Below are 22,367 nucleotides of genomic sequence, written 5' to 3'. Positions count from 1 at the left end.
GCTTTACCCTGCCAAACTTAGAGTGACGCACCAGGCTAAGCAACATTTTTTCACCAACCCACAGCATGCTGAGGATTTTGCAAAGCGCCTCCAGCGCGAACGAGCGGCTGCAGATCGGGGAGGCGATCGAGACCCTGAGGATGAACATTCGGCGGCTGAGGAGGAGGTCGCCTGATTGTGGTGACTTTGGTCTTTGTTTCTGTTCTACTGGTGATGGAACACTCTGTACGTCTGTCTTTTACGATGACTTCTACTGACTTCCTTGTCTGCTTTGGTGGCCTAAGTGATGTCCGCTTTTATCTTTTGTTGGTGCGTGGGTCGTGTCATGTCTGAGGTGAGAGTGTACGTATTGATTTTTGGGGTCGGTGTGGAACCGCAGGATGGTGCTATCTGGTGTCGCGCTCTGGGCACCCACCCCCCTGCGCTGCGCCTGGGGCCGTTTGAGACCCGCTGGCTCGGACACTGGCGTGGTGTGAGGGAGTGGTATCGTGCACCTCTAGAAGGTTCCCCGAAGGGTGTGCCCCACTTGTATCTTTGATTTGGAATCTAGTCCTTTGTTGGTTGACTGGTTGTGTGTTGGGGAACGGGGGGGGGTGGGGGTACGCATGGCCTGATAGTTGGGGTGGCATCAGGTGGGTGGGTGGGGTGGGGATGAGGCTGACTGCACTTGCTCGCCCGGGCTTCGGGGATCAGTGGTTGGATTGCTGCTATTGGATGTCTGCACAGGCGCGGCTCCGTGCCTGCTACCTAGGCTGGCCCATTTATCATCTCGGCAGAGTTGATCCTGGGGCCCTTGCCCCCGTCCGCCTTGAGCCTGGAAGAGATGGCCGCCATCTTTGGCAGCCGCGTGGCGGAGAATGCTTTGCACGAGGAACACGTGTGCTAAGCGCGGGCCGCTTGGGCTGGATTGGCTGCGTGCTGCGCGTAGTGGTTGCTGAGTGCTTGTTGCATGGATGCTTCAGTTGGGGGGGGGTGTTGTGGTTCTGGGTGTTGGGGTTGGAGATGGCTTGGATGTGTGTGTAGTGTATGCGGGTGGACGACTGCTCCCTAGGGATTGGTCCTGTCGCTGGCTGTTGCTGGGAGTTGGATGGTCCGTATTTGCTTACTGGGTCCTGTGGGGCCCGGAAACTGGCTAATGTCGACTGCTGTTCTAGATCAGATATCGATTGTGTCATGGAATGTACGGGGACTTAATGATGCCAGGAAATGTCGCAGTGTGATCCAGTATCTGGACAGGCATGCTATTCATGTTGCCCTCCTCCAGGAGACGCATCTGCGACCCGCCCCTTCCCCCAGCTTTGGTGGGAGGTGGGCTGTGGCCAGGGTGTTTGCTTCCTATTCTTCTTATGCTCGGGGGGTTGTCATTCTTGTTAAAAAGTCGCTCGCATTTCAAGAACTGGGTTCTATGGGGGACTCTGAGGGGCGCTATGTGCTATTGTGGGGGCGGCTTGGGCAGAACACTGTACTGTTTGTTAATTGCTATGCTCCTAATGTCGATACGCCAACCTTTTTCGTTACATTGTGGGGTCATGTGCTTGCTGTTGATGCCACTTACATTGTGTGGGGGGGGGATTTCAATCTTGCACTTCATGCCCAGTCGGATAGATCGGAAGGGAGCCCTCAGTATAATGTGCAAGCTAGGGACGTACTGCGTGGGATTGTGGAGGAGGCTGGGTTGATCGACAGCTGGAGGTACGCCCACCCTGCCGTTAAGGAGGGTACTCATTACACTACACATGCTCGTTCATGGGCGAGACTGGACTATGTGTTTTTGTCTAGAGGGTTGGTGGCTGGCCTGCGTGAGGCTACACATCTGGCTCGTACGTATTCTGATCACTGTCCGGTGAAGGCTGTTCTATCCGTACCCGGGCTGCGTAGGCCGCGCCCGCCTTGGCACCTTTTTCCGACTGCGTTGCTTGACCCGGTGTTCAAGGAGGAGCTTGGCGAGGAGGTGGAGGCGTTCTTTCCTAGAAACAAGGGCTCTGTTCAAAGCGTCGAGGTTATATGGGAGGCGTTCAAGGTTACGATCCGGGGAGTCACTATTTCTAAAAGTTGTGGCATCCTCAAGCTCATCGTTCGGACCCTCGAGGGCTTGGAAGCTGACTTGCGAGATTTAGAATGCAGGATGCAGGTTGACTCGGATCCCGATCTTCTGGTCCAGTTCCGTACTAAACTCTCCGAATATGAAGAGGAGGCTGCTAGAGAGGCTAGATATAGGGGAAAGTACTGGACGGCGAGGCGATACTGTGAGGGGGAGCGGCCCGGTAAGGTCCTCGCTGCCCTTACTAGGCATCCGAGGCATGGGTCAGACGTGTTGGAGCTGGTGTCGCCGGATGGCACTCGCTGTCGGGACACTGCGGAGATTCAGCGTACTTTTGTTGACCATTACGCACACCTGTACACGACACAGCAGACTGGTGAGACGCGGTTTGGCGGATTTCTTGATGAGCTGGCGCTCTGCTGGCTATCGGATGATCATCGAGCGTTCTTAGGTAGACCCCTGGAGGTGGAGGAGGTCAGGAATGCCATCATGTCGTTGAATAATGGAAAGGCCGCCGGGCTGGATGGCCTTCCTGCTGAATTTTATAAGTGTTATGTGGACACCATGGCCCCTGTTCTCCGCGAGGTGTTTGAGGAGTCCCTGGAGGAGGGGCGTCTGCCGTGCTCCATGCGGGAGGTCGCCATTATGTCACTGCTCAAGCCGGGGAAGGATCCGGTGGATGTGGGCTCCTATAGGCCCCTTTCATTGCTCAACTGCGATGTCAAAATTCTTGCGAAGGTCTTGGCAGTGAGACTTGCCGAGCTCATGCCCGTTATTGTACTACCTGATCAGTCGGGGTTTGTGCCCGGCCGTGCTACCTCCCACAATCTTCGCACATTGTTTTCGCTTGTGTCGACCATTGCTCCTGATGTCCCGGTTGCCGCTATCTTTCTGGATGCCACTAAGGCGTTTGACTCAGTTGAGTGGGGCTATCTTATTGATGTTCTTTGTCGGATGGGCTTCCCCCGGATCTTCATCTCATGGGTCAAGCTCTTATATACTGATCCGATGGCGAAGGTGGTGGTGAATGGAGTGCTGTCCCCCTCGTTCCCTCTCACAAGGGGGACCCGACAGGGATGCCCCCTCTCGCCCCTCTTGTTTGCCATTGCCATTGAGCCGCTGGCCTGCAGGATTCGTCAGCTTCACCAGCAGAGCGCTTTTAATTGTCTTCAGCGGCAGGTCGGTATTTCTTTATACGCTGACGATGTTACACTTTATGTTAAAGACCCTGAGAACAACCTTAATTCGCTCCTGCGAGAGTTGGTCGCTTTTGGGGGTGTCTCCGGTGTCCATATTAACTGGCGGAAGTCCCAACTTTTCCCCCTCACTGCTGCTGTAGCTAGGTTTCCCCTTGATTACCCTCTGGAATGGTGTGATTCGGAGCTGCGATACCTTGGCATTGTCGTGTCCTTGGATAGAGAAGAGACGGTTCGGCTTAATTATGGAGTGGCTATTAGTAAACTTGCAGATGATGTCACTAGATGGATGTCCTTGCCTCTCTCCATGGCTGGCAGGGCGTCACTTATCAAGATGGTAGTTCTGCCTCGCTTTCTGTACCTTTTTCAAAACCTTCCGTACCATCCTGGTGCTTATTTTTTTCGCAGACTTCGTTCTGAGCTCATACGATTGTTCTGGGGGGGCAAGCAGCCGCGGGTGGCTTGGGCTACCCTTACATTACCCTACTCTGATGGCGGTTTCGATGTCCCTGACTTTGAGCTTTATTATCTTAGCGCTCAGATGCATTACGCTTACCACTGGATGCGCCCCACGCCGTTTATGCCCCAAATTGCTGCTGAACATTGGGTTGCCCACCCACTCCCGCTTGAGGGGATGGTACTGGGCAAGGTGTCGGATGTGGAAACGCCTCGCACGACGGTGACGTGCACGGTGGATGCTTGGAAACGGGTGGTTCAAGTGCTGGGCGTCTCCTTTCTTTATTCGCCGGCCCTGCCTCTGTCTTATCAACCTGATTTGTCTCTGCTGCTAGAAACGGGGTTCCAACGAATGTGTAGGCGGCTCGGTATCCTTTCGTGGGGTGACTTGTTTCATGACGGTACCTTCCGTACGCAGGCTCATTTCTTCGGAGTGGCTGCCTGCTCCCCTTTAGAGCTGTTCTACTTTGTCCGCTTGCGGCAGGGCATGCGTGCCTTGTTACCAGTTTTCCCTTCGGAGCCGGTGGTTACCCTCCCCCTCCACGTGCTGTTGGTATCAGATGGGCGACACCTGGTGTCGAAATTATACGGTGCTATTCGCAGACAGCGTTCGGTCCCGGCCAATCGTGTGCGCGAGCAGTGGGTCGCTGAATTGGGAGCCCCTATTACCGACGAGCAATGGAAGTACTGCTGTGGACTCACAGCCAATGTTTCTTCCAGTTGTCGGCTTAAAATTATCCATTACAAATTTGTTCAGAGGTACTATTACACCCCGGCAAGGAAACTTCGGTTTCATTTAGCGGAGGATGACAGATGTGCTAGGTGTCGTGCAGAAGGCGCTGACTTTCTGCACTTGGCTTGGAATTGTGCGGGGGTGCTGGAATATTGGACTCAGGTCCACGAAGCCCTGCAGATTATGGCGGAGGAAGGGGTGGCATTGGACCCCTTGGTGATGTTGCTGGGTTATTCTAAGGACGTGCCTGCCTCTCACCGTAGATTTGTGGACGTGGCCTTGATGTTGGCTAAACAAAGGGTTGCTTGTTGCTGGGGTCGTGGCAGGGTACCGCGATTCCAGGATTGGTTGACTGACCTCATATACTGTCAGGACCAATATACTATCTACTCTGAATTGATGCCTGTCAGGTGCAGACCGAAGGACTTTTGGAGTCCGCTCCAGGTGTATCTCCTAACTAGAGCTGTGCAGGATTCTGATTCTGAACATGAGGACCGCGTTGGGGTTGGCTGATGGTAGCATGGTGGGCTGGATTTTCATTTTACACCTGTTGATCCTCGAGTGTCGGGGGAGAGGCTGGGCTGCTTCCTCTTACTGCGAGATTTTGGGAGCTGTGCCTCCTCCTATGGCAAGTGGATGTGTGGGGATTGAGGTCATACCCAGGTCAGGATTTTCTGTTATTTGGTTTATTTATTTTTTCCTCCTGGCCCTTCTATCTGATTCTCCTTTGTTCTATTCTCCGAGCGCTCATAGAGGATGACCATTATGTATTGTATTACTAGCTTGTCTGTGCAAACTGGATCATTGCTTTCTTATATGCATAGTACATTTCGATGTGGTTATATGTATGTACTGATATGTTCCCCTGTACTTGATTCTTCACATTTTTTCGAATCTGACATACCACTGTGATGGCCATATGCGACTGTATGTATTGTGTATGCACTTCCTTTGTCCTTGATTGTCTCCAATTAAAGGTTTAAAAAAAAAAAGGATGGACCACACACAGACTGGTTTGCAATAGAATATCATCTATATGATTGAACAGTCTTCCAATATTTAAGGTTTGTTTTAGAGGAACATTGGGATAAATATGCCCATTGCATGTGCAGAAACTAGAGACAGTACCCAATTGCGAGGGATGCTAGTTGCTGTGCCAGAAGGTCACTTCTTTTGAAGGGTTCCCATATGCTTCTAGAACCCTCTACAACTCATCATCCTAAATACCTTCTTATATAGCATGATGTTAGGTATAAATGATTATGTAAACTTGCTTTTTTGCAGTGTAAATACTAATAATACTTATTTATCTTTTTATATTGATTGTTATATTTTTAATTAATTGAATTGAATGCAGGGTTTTGAACACATTTACAATCATCTATTTTTATGCAAAATATTTGATTTAATTTATATACTGATTTTAAATACATTTTGATAAAAAGAAATGTAATTTGCTGAATAGAAAATATTTTCCTTAAATTGAACTTAAAACATTTGAAATTTTTATAATAAAAGTTACACACACAAACGATTTTTGACCTTACTTTTTAAAATAAACCTGGTATATTTAATTTTTATGACATGAATGCAACTTTTTAAAGTTTTAAATAGTATTATTTGCAATTATTAATACATTTAACATTTTTAAAAAGGAGTTATTTGATTCATAATATTTTTGTAGTCAATTATTTAGTTAGAATATTTGTAATTGGTTTAGGACAATATTATTTTTGTAACATGCTCATTTTATTGTCAATATTCTGTCATATTCTGTGTCATTGCCCGCCAAGTAAGGCATGGCGGACCGGGGTGGTGACAAATTTACAATGTTCCAAATATGCAGAAGGACACCTTCTGGTGCATCACAGTCATATGTTTCTTGCTTAGAGAACACAAAGTACTGCTTTGGGAGTCAGTTTTTTCCAATTGTAAAGGTTGCTGAGCGAGAACTTTAAACATGGTGCCTGGTCATCAAACCAGCACTGCTGTGCTGGGTGAGATGTTAGCTTCTTTGGCAGAAAGATCTCTGAATAGGGTTTATTGGTACTTCAAGGGGAGACCCTTTACCTAGTTCTAATTGAGACACTTAGCTTCTTCAATACTCCAGTTTTGGGGACTTTCCTCTATGCCGTGGGGCTCTCAGGACAGGCAGATATCTAAAAATAGTGCAGAAGGTTCAGTGGCACAGGAGCTTATGTTGGCAAGGCAGCATTTTTCCTGCTTGCACCCTTGCTGCACTAATAGCCTGCAGTGGGCAGTGTGTGAGGTGGGAACTTTTATTTAAAACTGGCTTATCATGGACTTATTTTAACACTCTAATTGGATAATCTTTTTGCAAAGTTAACTCTCAATAGACAACTGGTTGAAGTAGCTGTCAAGAAGTGGTTGTGGTCTGGATCTGACTCACAGTTTGGCAAAATCATCACACTCAATAAATTCAGTGTCCACTTAGAGATAAATGTTTTTGAGAGAATCATTTATTAATACTTGTAGTTAAGATGGACTGTTAATTAATGAACACAACAAAATGACAGATGGTCATATCGCCTTTCAGTAACAAGGGGGAATACAATCCTAAATAGTGTTATGGGAATTATCAATGAGTAGCTCTCATAGGAAATAGAGATTATGAGTTCTCATTGGTTTCTTGGAGACTTTAGTTCTCATTTCTTTGCATGTGTAGCTCAATGACTAACAGTACCAGGCAAAATTCTACTCAGCATTATTTTGTCATCAATGTCTTAAGATGCAGGTCAAAATATTACAGTTTTGTTCTCTAAATTGTGAGTTCTACAATTTCCTTGATGCACAATGTCAACATTGTCCTAAATACCTAATACGCAGAAGTAAACTGAGACTCCCAAACCTAATTGCAGGTGTTTTTTTATACAGGGAAACAAAAGACAGTCACTCATTTAAAGTGCAGTTATTGAGTAAATGATGTCAAAAGGATTATTCATTTTGATATACAAATCAAAAGAAAAGCTGACACAGCTCCAGCTGGTCTCCAAAGTCAATGCTGATGTAGGGTGACTAGTTTAATTGAGTTAGACAAAGTCTCAGGTAGCAGGGGCACTCATGGGGCCCAATGAGCCTCCTTGACCCGCCGGGTGCCAATAGTATCCTCTGCCAAGGACCATAATAACTTTGGAACATCAGGATATAGACAGATGCTTCAATTAATTCTAGAAACCTTCTCTGTCCAATGATATTCTTCCCTAAGACCTAAGCGAAAGAGAAATCTCTTATGTACCACTCATATATCCTAAATGTAAAAAAGGCTCTTGAAAAGCTAGGGAATTATAACCTGATCACAGTTTAAAGCTTGTAATCTCTTCTATAGAGTACTGACAATTTTGTGAGGCAGATATCTTAAGATTTTTCTCATGACTAGCTGAATGCAGACTCTCAGTGTTGTATGGCAGGCACAGTTTCTCTAGTCATCCTACATCAATTAATCTTTCTCTAGTAACACTCGGTCAGGATGCTCCTCTTGTTTCCGATATTTACAACAAGGGGTGGTGAGGGACAGAGTCTCTGAATTAAGCAGAAAGCTCTCACCCAGTCAAGAGATCAGGGCTAGATCCAACACTGTTTTTTAGCTCACTGCACCATCCCAGTTTCAGAACCTGGCTGTATGCAAATTAGTCTGTTCCTGTCCCAGTGCGTGATGGGAACAGGGCAAACCAAACTACAAAAGCCAATTCTTACAGTGGGAAGGAAACAAGCTCCCGGGGACCGGTTTCTGGCATTACAGCCGTCTTCGGCCCGGTTTGCTTGAATCCTGATGGTGCAATGAGCAAGGGTCTCACATCTGAGAATACCCTTCCACGCTTAGGGTGGACAAAAATATTTACAACAAGGGGTGGTGAGGGACAGAGTCTCTGAATTAAGCAGAAAGCTCTCACCCAGTCAAGAGATCAGGGCTAGATCCAACACCGTTTTTTAGCTCACTGCACCATCCCAGTTTCAGAACCTGGCTGTATGCAAATTAGTCTGTTCCTGTCCCAGTGCATGATGGGAACAGGGCAAACCAAACTACAAAAGCCAATTCTTACACTGGGAAGGAAACAAGCTCCCGGGGACCGGTTTCTGGCATTACAGCCGTCTTCGGCCCGGTTTGCTTGAATCCTGATGGTGCAATGAGCAAGGGTCTCACATCTGAGAATACCCTTCCACGCTTAGGGTGGACAAAAATATTTACAACAAGGGGTGGTGAGGGACAGAGTCTCTGAATTAAGCAGAAAGCTCTCACCCAGTCAAGAGATCAGGGCTAGATCCAACACCGTTTTTTAGCTCACTGCACCATCCCAGTTTCAGAACCTGGCTGTATGCAAATTAGTCTGTTCCTGTCCCAGTGCATGATGGGAACAGGGCAAACCAAACTACAAAAGCCAATTCTTACACTGGGAAGGAAACAAGCTCCCGGGGACCGGTTTCTGGCATTACAGCCGTCTTCGGCCCGGTTTGCTTGAATCCTGATGGTGCAATGAGCAAGGGTCTCACATCTGAGAATACCCTTCCATGCTTAGGGTGGACAAAAATATTTACAACAAGGGGTGGTGAGGGACAGAGTCTCTGAATTAAGCAGAAAGCTCTCACCCAGTCAAGAGATCAGGGCTAGATCCAACACCGTTTTTTAGCTCACTGCACCATCCCAGTTTCAGAACCTGGCTGTATGCAAATTAGTCTGTTCCTGTCCCAGTGCATGATGGGAACAGGGCAAACCAAACTACAAAAGCCAATTCTTACACTGGGAAGGAAACAAGCTCCCGGGGACCGGTTTCTGGCATTACAGCCGTCTTCGGCCCGGTTTGCTTGAATCCTGATGGTGCAATGAGCAAGGGTCTCACATCTGAGAATACCCTTCCACGCTTAGGGTGGACAAAAATATTTACAACAAGGGGTGGTGAGGGACAGAGTCTCTGAATTAAGCAGAAAGCTCTCACCCAGTCAAGAGATCAGGGCTAGATCCAACACCGTTTTTTAGCTCACTGCACCATCCCAGTTTCAGAACCTGGCTGTATGCAAATTAGTCTGTTCCTGTCCCAGTGCATGATGGGAACAGGGCAAACCAAACTACAAAAGCCAATTCTTACACTGGGAAGGAAACAAGCTCCCGGGGACCGGTTTCTGGCATTACAGCCGTCTTCGGCCCGGTTTGCTTGAATCCTGATGGTGCAATGAGCAAGGGTCTCACATCTGAGAATACCCTTCCACGCTTAGGGTGGACAAAAATATTTACAACAAGGGGTGGTGAGGGACAGAGTTTCTGAATTAAGCAGAAAGCTCTCACCCAGTCAAGAGATCAGGGCTAGATCCAACACCGTTTTTTAGCTCACTGCACCATCCCAGTTTCAGAACCTGGCTGTATGCAAATTAGTCTGTTCCTGTCCCAGTGCATGATGGGAACAGGGCAAACCAAACTACAAAAGCCAATTCTTACACTGGGAAGGAAACAAGCTCCCGGGGACCGGTTTCTGGCATTACAGCCGTCTTCGGCCCGGTTTGCTTGAATCCTGATAGTGCAATGAGCAAGGGTCTCACATCTGAGAATACCCTTCCACGCTTAGGGTGGACAAAAATATTTACAACAAGGGGTGGTGAGGGACAGAGTCTCTGAATTAAGCAGAAAGCTCTCACCCAGTCAAGAGATCAGGGCTAGATCCAACACCGTTTTTTAGCTCACTGCACCATCCCAGTTTCAGAACCTGGCTGTATGCAAATTAGTCTGTTCCTGTCCCACTGCATGATGGGAACAGGGCAAACCAAACTACAAAAGCCAATTCTTACACTGGGAAGGAAACAAGCTCCCGGGGACCGGTTTCTGGCATTACAGCCGTCTTCGGCCTGGTTTACTTGAATCCTGATGGTGCAATGAGCAAGGGTCTCACATCTGAGAATACCCTTCCACGCTTAGGGTGGACAAAAATATTTACAACAAGGGGTGGTGAGAGACAGAGTCTCTGAATTAAGCAGAAAGCTCTCACCCAGTCAAGAGATCAGGGCTAGATCCAACACCGTTTTTTAGCTCACTGCACCATCCCAGTTTCAGAACCTGGCTGTATGCAAATTAGTCTGTTCCTGTCCCAGTGCATGATGGGAACAGGGCAAACCAAACTACAAAAGCCAATTCTTACAATGGGAAGGAAACAAGCTCCCGGGGACCGGTTTCTGGCATTACAGCCGTCTTCGGCCCAGTTTGCTTGAATCCTGATGGTGCAATGAGCAAGGGTCTCACATCTGAGAATACCCTTCCACGCTTAGGGTGGACAAAAATATTTACAACAAGGGGTGGTGAGGGACAGAGTCTCTGAATTAAGCAGAAAGCTCTCACCCAGTCAAGAGATCAGGGCTAGATCCAACACCGTTTTTTAGCTCACTGCACCATCCCGGTTTCAGAACCTGGCTGTATGCAAATTAGTCTGTTCCTGTCCCAGTGCATGATGGGAACAGGGCAAACCAAACTACAAAAGCCAATTCTTACACTGGGAAGGAAACAAGCTCCCGGGGACCGGTTTCTGGCATTACAGCCGTCTTCGGCCCGGTTTGCTTGAATCCTGATGGTGCAATGAGCAAGGGTCTCACATCTGAGAATACCCTTCCACGCTTAGGGTGGACAAAAATATTTACAACAAGGGGTGGTGAGGGACAGAGTCTCTGAATTAAGCAGAAAGCTCTCACCCAGTCAAGAGATCAGGGCTAGATCCACCACCGTTTTTTAGCTCACTGCACCATCCCAGTTTCAGAACCTGGCTGTATGCAAATTAGTCTGTTCCTGTCCCAGTGCATGATGGGAACAGGGCAAACCAAACTACAAAAGCCAATTCTTACACTGGGAAGGAAACAAGCTCCCGGGGACCGGTTTCTGGCATTACAGCCGTCTTCGGCCCGGTTTGCTTGAATCCTGATGGTGCAATGAGCAAGGGTCTCACATCTGAGAATACCCTTCCACGCTTAGGGTGGACAAAAATATTTACAACAAGGGGTGGTGAGGGACAGAGTCTCTGAATTAAGCAGAAAGCTCTCACCCAGTCAAGAGATCAGGGCTAGATCCAACACCGTTTTTTAGCTCACTGCACCATCCCAGTTTCAGAACCTGTCTGTATGCAAATTAGTCTGTTCCTGTCCCAGTGCATGATGGGAACAGGACAAACCAAACTACAAAAGCCAATTCTTACACTGGGAAGGAAACAAGCTCCCGGGGACCGGTTTCTGGCATTACAGCCGTCTTCGGCCCGGTTTGCTTGAATCCTGATGGTGCAATGAGCAAGGGTCTCACATCTGAGAATACCCTTCCACGCTTAGGGTGGACAAAAATATTTACAACAAGGGGTGGTGAGGGACAGAGTCTCTGAATTAAGCAGAAAGCTCTCACCCAGTCAAGAGATCAGGGCTAGATCCAACACCGTTTTTTAGCTCACTGCACCATCCCAGTTTCAGAACCTGGCTGTATGCAAATTAGTCTGTTCCTGTCCCACTGCATGATGGGAACAGGGCAAACCAAACTACAAAACTTGTTTCCGAGGCAGTGCAAGACGCAGCAAGCAGTCAGGTTGTTCTCTCTGCCTAGGCTTGAGCTTAGATACAGCAGCATCTGGGTGTTCTATCCTGACATTTTTGTAAGCTGTGCGTTAGATTATTTTCCATTCTTATATTACCTACTGGATACTTATGGTCACATTTAACTTATATCTCATATACATAAGTTAAACTTCAAGACCAATCACATTGTGGTGTCACATTCAAAATGTTTAACCCCTGACAAACAATGTAGAGAGCCGGTTTTCAACCTTTTTTCCAAGATGTCGAAGAGGATGGAAGTGAAATGCACTACATTTCAAAGAATCACAACACTATAAGGGCTAGAGAAATTTTAGAGTCCCACAGGGGTTAATTCCCCTACACTAAACAATAATACACAAAGCAAGGTTGTATAGTTCCCATTGAAATTATATTGGATCTGCGCCTTTAGACAACATACACTGTAGGATTGTTGTCAGACGAATTCCCCTTCCTGTATCAGCTAGCTCACAGTGCTACTATAATCTCTTCTTACCAACAGGAGAATAGTTTCTGGCAACCTCAGAACATGACAACCCTGATACTTCAGGACCGTGGAAACAATGTACTACTTTTTGCTAAGTCACTTGTGCTTACTTAGTTTCTCGTAGAGAGATACACTGAATAAAACATGCTGGGCGTTTTCAATTATCATTTATTGAACAGTTGTTATTCTGGTGTAAAATAGATATGCTGCAAAAACCTTTAGACAGTATAGTATATAAATGTTTAACATAACATGAAAGTAAAAGGATGGTATAGTTCTACCATCTAACTAAAATCATGAATACCTTCAAGTATATAAAACACATGATAAAAGATGCGTACTACTATAATGCCTCCCCATCTAGATGTACCTAAGTGACCTAGCATGGGTGTAAGTGTTAAGCCAAGAATTCCTCTGGGATCTCGTCAACCCCATTACCTTAAGTGAGAGTGTGGGACCCCGTCCTTTTCTCGAGCTGGACATCCCTCGAGGGATGTTAGACCACTGCAAGCTGGAGCGTCTGCATGCAGGAACCTCAGCGTCTCTGGTCAGTGTGTCGGCCGGGAAGTCTCAAACTCCTCCAACTCTCTCAGCAATATGTGATGTATATTTACAAATTGGTCTCCCCAGGGGTCCTACGTTTCTGTGTTACTGTGTCTGGCTAAGGATGGCAACGGGCCTGAGCTTTGTACATAGATTTTCTACAGGAGATGGTAGTCTTTCTGTGCTTCCAAATACCCTCATGTATAATGTATGGGATTTCGAACTAGGGAAAACCTGTGTTCTGAATGTAGTGAAATATCTAGGTAAATGGTCAGTCTCTGTAAACCGCAACAAGTGTGATGTAGGGAGAGAATATAGGTGAAGGGTAACAAGTTTACGGAAGTCTATATTCAAGTACCTATAAGGAATATAACTGGAGCCTCTGGAACTGATACAGAAAAGGAATGAGGTCAATCAAGTAGTACTTTTAAAAGCTGCAGCACAATTCATGTTTAGGCTATCCCTAACACAAGGACATTATGCCACCTTGATTTGTGACAAGGTTAAGTTGGAGATGTGCACCTGATGTTTGTGGATACACTGTGAATCCCTGACTAATTGGTGTCCACTTCACCAATGGTTTTGTATTTAGCTCTACTTACATTTTTCTCACAGTTTTGCAGAAGCTTCTATTAGGTCCTGAACAAGGCCGTCACACCTCTAGTGAGGGTATCATGTTGAAACATGTTGTCCTATTTTTCCTCACAATGACAGTTTGAATTCCCTCGTGTTGAGGCTCAGTTTTAATCATGGCCCAGCCCATGGGCACCCCAAAGAAGTTTTTGCACACCTTGGAGCTAGTTTTAGATCACTATTACCTTGATCAGCACCACTTGCAATTCCCATCTCATCTACTGTATTAAGTATACCTCTCTCTATCAAAACATCTCTGAGCCCCTCCATCTCAGTGATGGTGTTGTAGCCCACTGTGTAACTAGGTTCGTATTGCAAGGAAGTTACCCTATGATGAAGCATGCCACCGAACAGTGGGTGAGGAAAAAAGGACTACTTTAATAGTGCTAATTCCTTTTCTGTATCAGAACCAGAGGTTCCTTTGTGCATTATTTACTACATTTCAAAGGACCATGTAAATCACACAATCATTACAAACCGGCTTTCTGCAGTTTTCCACCACACCTCTAGTGAGGGTATCAGTTTGAAACATGTTAAATTATTTTTCCACAGAATGACAGGTTGAATTTCCTCTTGTTGAGGCTCAGTACATTCTGTTAAGTTGCGATCTCCATTCGTAGGTGGATTCAGGAGTAAAGGTGGTGTTAAGTGTTTGGTAGCTCAACACCTTGCCAAATGAGGGAGCAGGGCAGCAGAAGTGCAAGGTACTTGAAGGATGAAATGCCCACCAGGGTGAATGCAAAATAGAGGTGAACCGCTATTTTGTGCACCAGCTATTTTGTGGACGGCGTCAACAAAATAGAGCACAGGAATACTTGAGACATAACATTTCCATGGCAGACCTATTAAATGTGATAGCCTCTATTCAAACTCTGGCCCTGATCATGAGCTGCATGGCATGACTAGGTTAATGATAAGGTGAATTCCCTAAAGGACTTCCCTTATCATTCCAATAACCAATTGCTTTTTTTTTTATTGTCACTGCAAAACTATTTCACTGTTGGTTATTGCTACTACGCTGGGGTACATGAGTCATGTTTTGATATGATCTTGTATAAAGTGTGAATACAAAGCATAATTCTGTTTTTTTTCTAACTACTGTTGTTGCGAAGAAAAATATGCCCATTGTCAGTTGAGGTGGGCACAACAGAAGTAGTGTTGTCTACGGGCTTTTTAATTTTTTTCTCTTGAGGTAGATTCATTACTACAATTAATGAAATGATATCGCTATATTGATATACTTACTTACTTGAATTGAATACTAATTTTCTAGAAAGAAAATAATACTTCTTTCATATTTTTCAATTTTTTTCATCATAATGAGTTCCTTGTGAAAAACTGTACTTTTTGCTGATCAGCTATACCCAGTTTACAAGGACATATGGGTCGCTCTTGTTTTTGTTATAATAGGTTAAAATTCCAAGCATATAGTTACTGTGAGAAGCTGGCCTGGCTGGTATATGATGTCCACTAATGTAAGTGGGCACCTTGCACCAGCCCAGACAACCCTTATCGTGATGGAAGATGTATTTGACAACCTTAGAAAGCTCACCAAGTGGTAGCTGTGGAGAGTAGTCTACAGGCTTACTCCAGAAGGAGTGCAAAGCAGCTTGTTTTACCAGAATGCAATCTTATAGCGTAGATAAAGTGAAAAAGAACCACACAAAGTATTTATTAGAATAGGTAATTATTATATAATACTCTCTAACACAAAAGACATATTTCCTAACCGGAGATATGCACAATACACATAATACTTCAGCAAAGAAACACAGTAAATAGCACAAAATACACAGTGGACCCAGGGGGGGACCAAACCATATATTAAGAAAGTGGTATAAGAACCACGGCTCAAGTCAAGCCAGTGTGGAAAATAAGGACATATAAGTGCTGGGACCACCCAAGGTGAGTAGATAGGGACCCCACAGAGAGTGTGTGTAATGTGGGAACATGACCGCGTGCTCTGTACAACTCTATGTGTAAGTTGCGGTTGAGTTTCAAAGTTTAAGGACCTTTCCCAGTGGACCCTGAAGAAACCCTGTGGAAGAGAGAAGGTTGGAGAGCCAACCCACCCGTGGATACCCTAGTACCCACATTAGCTACACCAGGGAAGCCAGGTGTAGGTAATTCACTGACATGTCGGGAGAATGGACTCCGTAGGTTGCAGGGGTGTCCTGCTCATGCAGGGGCATGAGTGTGAAGTGGTGTCGGAAACTGCAGTCATAACAAATGGAGGACTTGTGGAAAATGCTGCTGCTGGAAGAGTAGAATGTGTCCGGTCGAATCTGTGAATTGATTCTTGATGGGAGGTACCTACAAGCAGAGGGGACAGTATCTAAGTCACTCAGAAGTTACCAGGAGACTTGGAAAACAAATGCCCTCCGATCTAGGATGTTGCTGGATGGATGACAATGACCTTGACTCTGCAGCTGTCAAGACCAGGCGATGCTGAGGAGGACCAGGAGCTGTGCACGAGATGCCCCATGAAGGATGTTGAGTGCTGAGGAGACGGTGTCCGGCGAAAGCACAGACAAGCCTTGGGGAATTCAACCAATGCTAGAATGAAAGATGGAGCAACGTCTGGACCAGTAAGGTCCAGGGGTACTCTCCACAAGCAAGGGAGGCAGGGCAGGCCCGATCAATCAGGGCAGCCCAAAAGAAACAAGTGTGACCATCAAGTGGACCCACAGGCCAGAGGTACAGGATTCTCGAAAGGACCTCAAGCAGCTCAACAAAAGAAACAAGCCACAATACATAAAATGTGGTGTAGCTGAAGATTCTGGTAACTGGAGGTGCTCGTGGTCTGGGTTACTTGGAGTCTGAAGATCTTCTTGCAAATACGCCAACAAGCCTTTGCAACTGCAAGTTGGATGCTGTGCAAAGGAGTCCCGTTATTGCAATCCCCAAGAGGGATAATAGCCTCAAACTTGTTGAGAAGGCAGGGCAGGGATGTGAGTTGTGGAAATCCAACACCTGTGTTGCAGAACTCACAGAGTCTGGAGGAGCTCAGGTTCTGCAGACCAGTCGACTTAGTTATGGTGCCTATGAATGCAGAAGAGTGACTCCCTCATTCCAAGGGAGATTTCTTCAGGTGTCTTTGATCCTTCACATGCCTTGGAAGGCTCCTGTATGATGTGCAGGCACAGACGATGCAGCAGACTGAAAGGGAGACAAAGTCAGGCCAAAAATAAAGTCCAGCGAAGTCCAGAGTGCCCAGACGGTAGAAGTGCAGTGGTGTCTGATCTGAATCTTATCCCATGATGACACTAGGGACCCTAGGGAAAGGGTTGGGAAGATTCAGGGGACCCTCCCAGGGGAGGGTCCGGACAGGCATGAGGTTACTTCCAGAATAGAAGAAAAGAGTACCCTGCCTCAAGATATATAGGCCCTAACTGGGGGGTCCTAACTGATATGTTTGGAGGGGTGATTAACCTAGGGGTTGACAAAACATAAAACAATCACATGGTCAAATCAAGAAGCCTGAGCAATTCAAGTATTTAGAAAATATATTTTTTATTTTTATTTTCTGATAATAGGAATTAAAAAGGTTTTTTTTGGAAAAATATATATTTTTTTTGATATATCATAGATACATATAGGTCATAAATAAGACAGACAGATATGGGAACAATGATGTCACAACAATTCGTCCTACCCAGTAACAGCCTATATTTACACACACATAATCATTCACTTCGATCCCCACTAACACTATCTCTCCTAATTTCATACACCATTCACTCTATCATTCATTCTACTTTTCTTTGCAATTATAGCACATAGATGGTCAAATCGGGATGTTCATCCGGGTAGTTGGTTTTAGCTACGGGTCCTGGTGTAATGAGGACAGTAACCGTATTCCAGGAGACATACGCCGACGCGCGTTTCGGTGACCGGCCAATGAGGCCGCACCTTCGTCAGGGCAAGGGGCAGTATACTGGGGCGGGCACAAAGATAAAAACTCTGCAATATAGAAGCAAAACAAAATTCATTTTACTATTCTGTTTAACCATGTATATGTTCAAGATACCGTTCTTTTTCAAAACAACAACCAGTTTTCATCAACATAGATTCGTACTTTTTTCAAATGTTTAGAAAAGCATGTTGACAATATTTCAGTAAGTTAATTTTTCGACAACCCATCTTTGCCTTCAAGAAAAACCAGAATTTAAGGAGCCATCTAGTGAAAGGCAAAACACAGGAACCCCCCACGAACAAACAAACTACCTTAACAGGAATGGATCCTATATACGGCAACCATAAATGTGGGACATGCCACATTTGTCCACAGGCCATAGTGGGTGATACAGTCATCACCAACACACGTACCATCTCAGTCAGCAGGAATGCTACGCTTACCAATTGTCGCACAAATAACATCATTTACCTTATTTTGTGCCCGTGCAATCTCCCGTATGTTGGAGAAACTGGTCGAGAATGCCGGGTACGCATAGGTGAGCATAAGTCCAATATAAGGAACAAAAAGACGGCAGCCCCTATTGTGACTCATTGGCTAGAGAAAAATCATAAAGATGCAGAAATTCGCTGGTTTATCTTAGAAAAGATAAAAGCCAACCCTGGAATGGATCCTACGTGCCTCCGAAAGAAACGGGAGGTCTTTTGGATTTTCTACCTGGACTCTGTCAAAAAAGGCCTGAATGAGGAATGCCCCTGGCATCAGGCGTTTCTATAACAACACTATGGTAGATCAAAGGTTATAGAGAGAGCAGTCCTATTAGTATACCTAGACAACTGATTTAAGGACCGCTCTCCCCTCCAATATTCGCATAACTACTCGCACTGTGACAACAGGACCCACTGGTTTGCGAAACTTTGTGTGTACTTGACGACCGGTTGCACTACAATGGCCATTTCACTACCTAACATAATATTCTCTAAATAATAGCGCTTTCGACATATAAAATATGGCGAGTTAGCAGTTGACGACATTGATGTTGACAATATAACCCAGCAATATAAAAATAGCTATTGAGACAAGAGACGATTGGTTGCATTATGATGGCCGCCATACCTCCTTAAATTATAACTTAAAAAATATCGCCTTCGGTATACACAAGATTGCGACCAGGTATACAGAGGCAGTGAGAGTCCGTCCTTTGTTTCAACCATGTTAATCGTGGCCAGCTGAGAAGGAAAGCCCAGGAAGCGCGAACATGATAATACTTAAATAGGACGCCGGAAACAAGAGAGAATTTGACACCCGTCAACTGGCCGACAGACTGAGTCGGCGGAACCCCAGCTTTAAGACATTGGCGTCCGGGACAAAGGTAAGCACTTTGACCAAGTCCCTCTAATATCGGAACTACACTGGGGGCCTCTTTCGTTGTAAAATACCCTCTACCATCTCCCTTTAGGCGATGTAACAGCCAGCTCCTCCCAAAGTGGACCGGTATTATAAGACGTTTTCGCCCCTATCGACTAGCAGGGAAACAGATCATGATTGAAACCGCCATCTAGAAACGGCCGCCCCGCTTGCAAAGAGGTAAATACGATAGGAATAATAATGAAAAACTAAGCGGGAAAGTGTGGGTTTACTAGCTGCCTCAAACCGCTGTTTATATCCGTAGGTGCCCATCTGTATATTGCATCACTGTGCCCCCTGAATGCGCCTAGAGACAAGAACATATATACCAAAATACGAGTGGAATGCCAGAGTGGCAACACCGCGTTGAAGCCTGAAAGGTAAACAAAATTAGATAATGACCTTAATGCATTAAAACCCCTAGGGTTGGGGGTATTAGCTCCTTAAACATCTTTTCCCGCGTAAAGGGAATGTAGAGGTTCTATACAAGTGTACACCCTTGTGCTCCAGGAACTTTGAAGAGAAACAGATGGGGAATAGCGATAGAATGTGTTAACAAAACGTCCCTCAAATCTCCTCGTAGTGATAACAATCTACTTAGGGTGGTCAGAATATTAAATTGATCTAACTGTGTTTTACTTGATAGGCTCTGTGTCTGGCAACTACTATCTAGAACCCTGATGACCGCTAAAACCGCAAGGTGCTATAAAACATAACGCCGAGAAGCCAAACTATCCTGGTAGGTGGCTAGAACATCATTAATAACATATTAGGCGCTATTAACAATAGATTGGTTCCTTTAAGCAGTAGTCTAGACAAATAGTTTCTATCTAGCCTAAAAATGAGAGAAATGATATAGAGGTACTCCGATAAATTCCGTATGGCATGAAGCTTAGAAAAGATTTTGGCTTAAAGTTAATCACTAAAATCTAACCTGTTTAGAAATAAAAGAGGTTTTCTATCCGCTCCCCACAGGATTTGAATTGTAAGTAGCCTGTCTCGTGAAATAATCACAGCGCATACGCCCTTGCACCCTATGACGTCACCTAAAGCCTGCTACTCCTGAACAGCAGAACCCAATAAGAAATCAAGGTAAAATGTGGAAAGCATTGACTCTATATGGCGCAGGAATCATCCAAAAACTGTACATATGGTCTAATAGTTCTGGCTACTCCCCACTAGGATCTACTCTGACTGACCAGTACTATTTGATCATATTGCCGTCCTAAAACTCTTTTTGGACTGTAGTAACAAATCATGCGTGTACCCTAGAGGAGTATTAAAAGAAACTCAAATCTAGGTGAATGTATGTTGGAAATGGAAGATACACCTGTATGTAAGTGAAGATGTTTCTTCTTATTGTGCTAAATGTGCTCTATGGTCCATACAGTCAAGGCTACCATGATGCCTTCTGGATTCCACGTACCAGGGAATCTTTTTAAGGGAGTGTCTTAAGAGGGTTGACATGGCATGGCGATCACCGGTCAAATGTAGGAGCTTTGCTCCAAAACAGATTAGACTGAAAAATTAACTTACTGAAATATTGTAAACATGCTTTTCTAAACATTTGAAAAAAGTACGAATCTATGTTGATGAAAACTGGTTGTTGTTTTGAAAAAGAACGGTATCTTGAACATATACATGGTTAAACAGAATAGTAAAATGAATTTTGTTTTGCTTCTATATTGCAGAGTTTTTATCTTTGTGCCCGCCCCAGTATACTGCCCCTTGCCCTGACGAAGGTGCGGCCTCATTGGCCGGTCACCGAAACGCGCGTTGGCGTATGTCTCCTGGAATACGGTTACTGTCCTCATTACACCAGGACCCGTAGCTAAAACCAACTACCCGGATGAACATCCCGATTTGACCATCTATGTGCTATAATTGCAAGGAAAAGTAGAATGAATGATAGAGTGAATGGTGTATGAAATTAGGAGAGATAGTGTTAGTGGGGATCGAAGTGAATGATTATGTGTGTGTAAATATAGGCTGTTACTGGGTAGGACGAATTGTTGTGACATCATTGTTCCCATATCTGTCTGTCTTATTTATGACCTATATGTATCTATGATATATCAAAAAAAATATATATTTTTCCCAAAAAAACCTTTTTAATTCCTATTATCAGAAAATAAAAATAAAAAATATATTTTCTAAATACTTGAATTGCTCAGGCTTCTTGATTTGACCATGTGATTGTTTTATGTTTTGTCAACCCCTAGGTTAATCACCCCTCCAAACATATCAGTTAGGACCCCCCAGTTAGGGCCTATATATCTTGAGGCAGGGTACTCTTTTCTTCTATTTTGGCTTCTTCCCCCCTACTACCTGCCCATATCCCAAAGATACCCACGGGGAACCCCCTTCTTTGTTCATGAGGTTACTTCCAGGTCCTGTGTCCAGTTTCACACCAGAGCGGGAGCCAATAGCTCCCAGAACTGGTTTGAACTGGACCTTGCACAGGTTACACCAAATATGCCCCTCATTCAGACTGAGTGGCACTGGCAAGGGCCCCCACCACATTCTAAAACACTAAATCCTGTCTGGGAGGTGGTCAGAGGATGCCTATTGTTCTGCCTTCCCCTGCTCGAGCATGGCTCAACAGCAGGAGGGCATAACATGTCTCTGGGTGACAGCAACCATTTTGTGCTGACTGGGTCCAGAAGGCTGGTACCAGGAACACTGAGAGCCTAACGGAGAGCTCTTCCAGTGCTTGAAATCCTATCTTCCACACTCTTTACATTGTGGGGTTATGATTCCAATATGTTTGACACCAAACATGATAGGATTGGTTGCAGACAATTTCGAGATGGTCATCACGTAATTATGCGGTGCCCCTCTATACAGTATATGGCTGCTTCACTGACAAGCCAGGAGAATGGACTCCGTAGGTTGCAGGGGTGTCCTGCTCATGCAGGGGCACCCTCTCACTTAGGACCAAGCACCCTGCCTTCAGGATTGCAAAGTCGTAAAGGAAAAACAAGGGGACCCTGCTCACAAAGGAACCAGGGTAGTTAAATTATTTAAAGAAGAACAGTGGCTCCTGTGGAATAGATATTTGATGGTGATTTATAGAAAGGACGTAAATTATGTATATTAGAACAGGGTTTAGGTGAGATGTCAAAGAGAAAGAACTGCAAATACACCGATATATTTCTTCAATGTGTTGTATTGAAAAAATTGAATTGTAGTAAATAGTTTCATACATAATACAAAAAAAATTTACAGTTTTGTAAGGTGTCCCAAGTGAAAATATTAACCAAAGCATTAGAATAACATATGTGACAAAATATCTGCAAGGTTTCAACAGTTTGTTGTTTCACAAAAGGTACTACTGTCTTTCATCCAATTATATAACATCTATACAATCATAGAGTGCTATTCTCAAA

This window comes from Lissotriton vulgaris, chromosome 11 (genome assembly GCF_964263255.1).
Source record: "Lissotriton vulgaris chromosome 11, aLisVul1.2, whole genome shotgun sequence".
Taxonomy (NCBI): domain Eukaryota; kingdom Metazoa; phylum Chordata; class Amphibia; order Caudata; family Salamandridae; genus Lissotriton; species Lissotriton vulgaris.
This window is presented reverse-complemented; position numbering follows the sequence as displayed.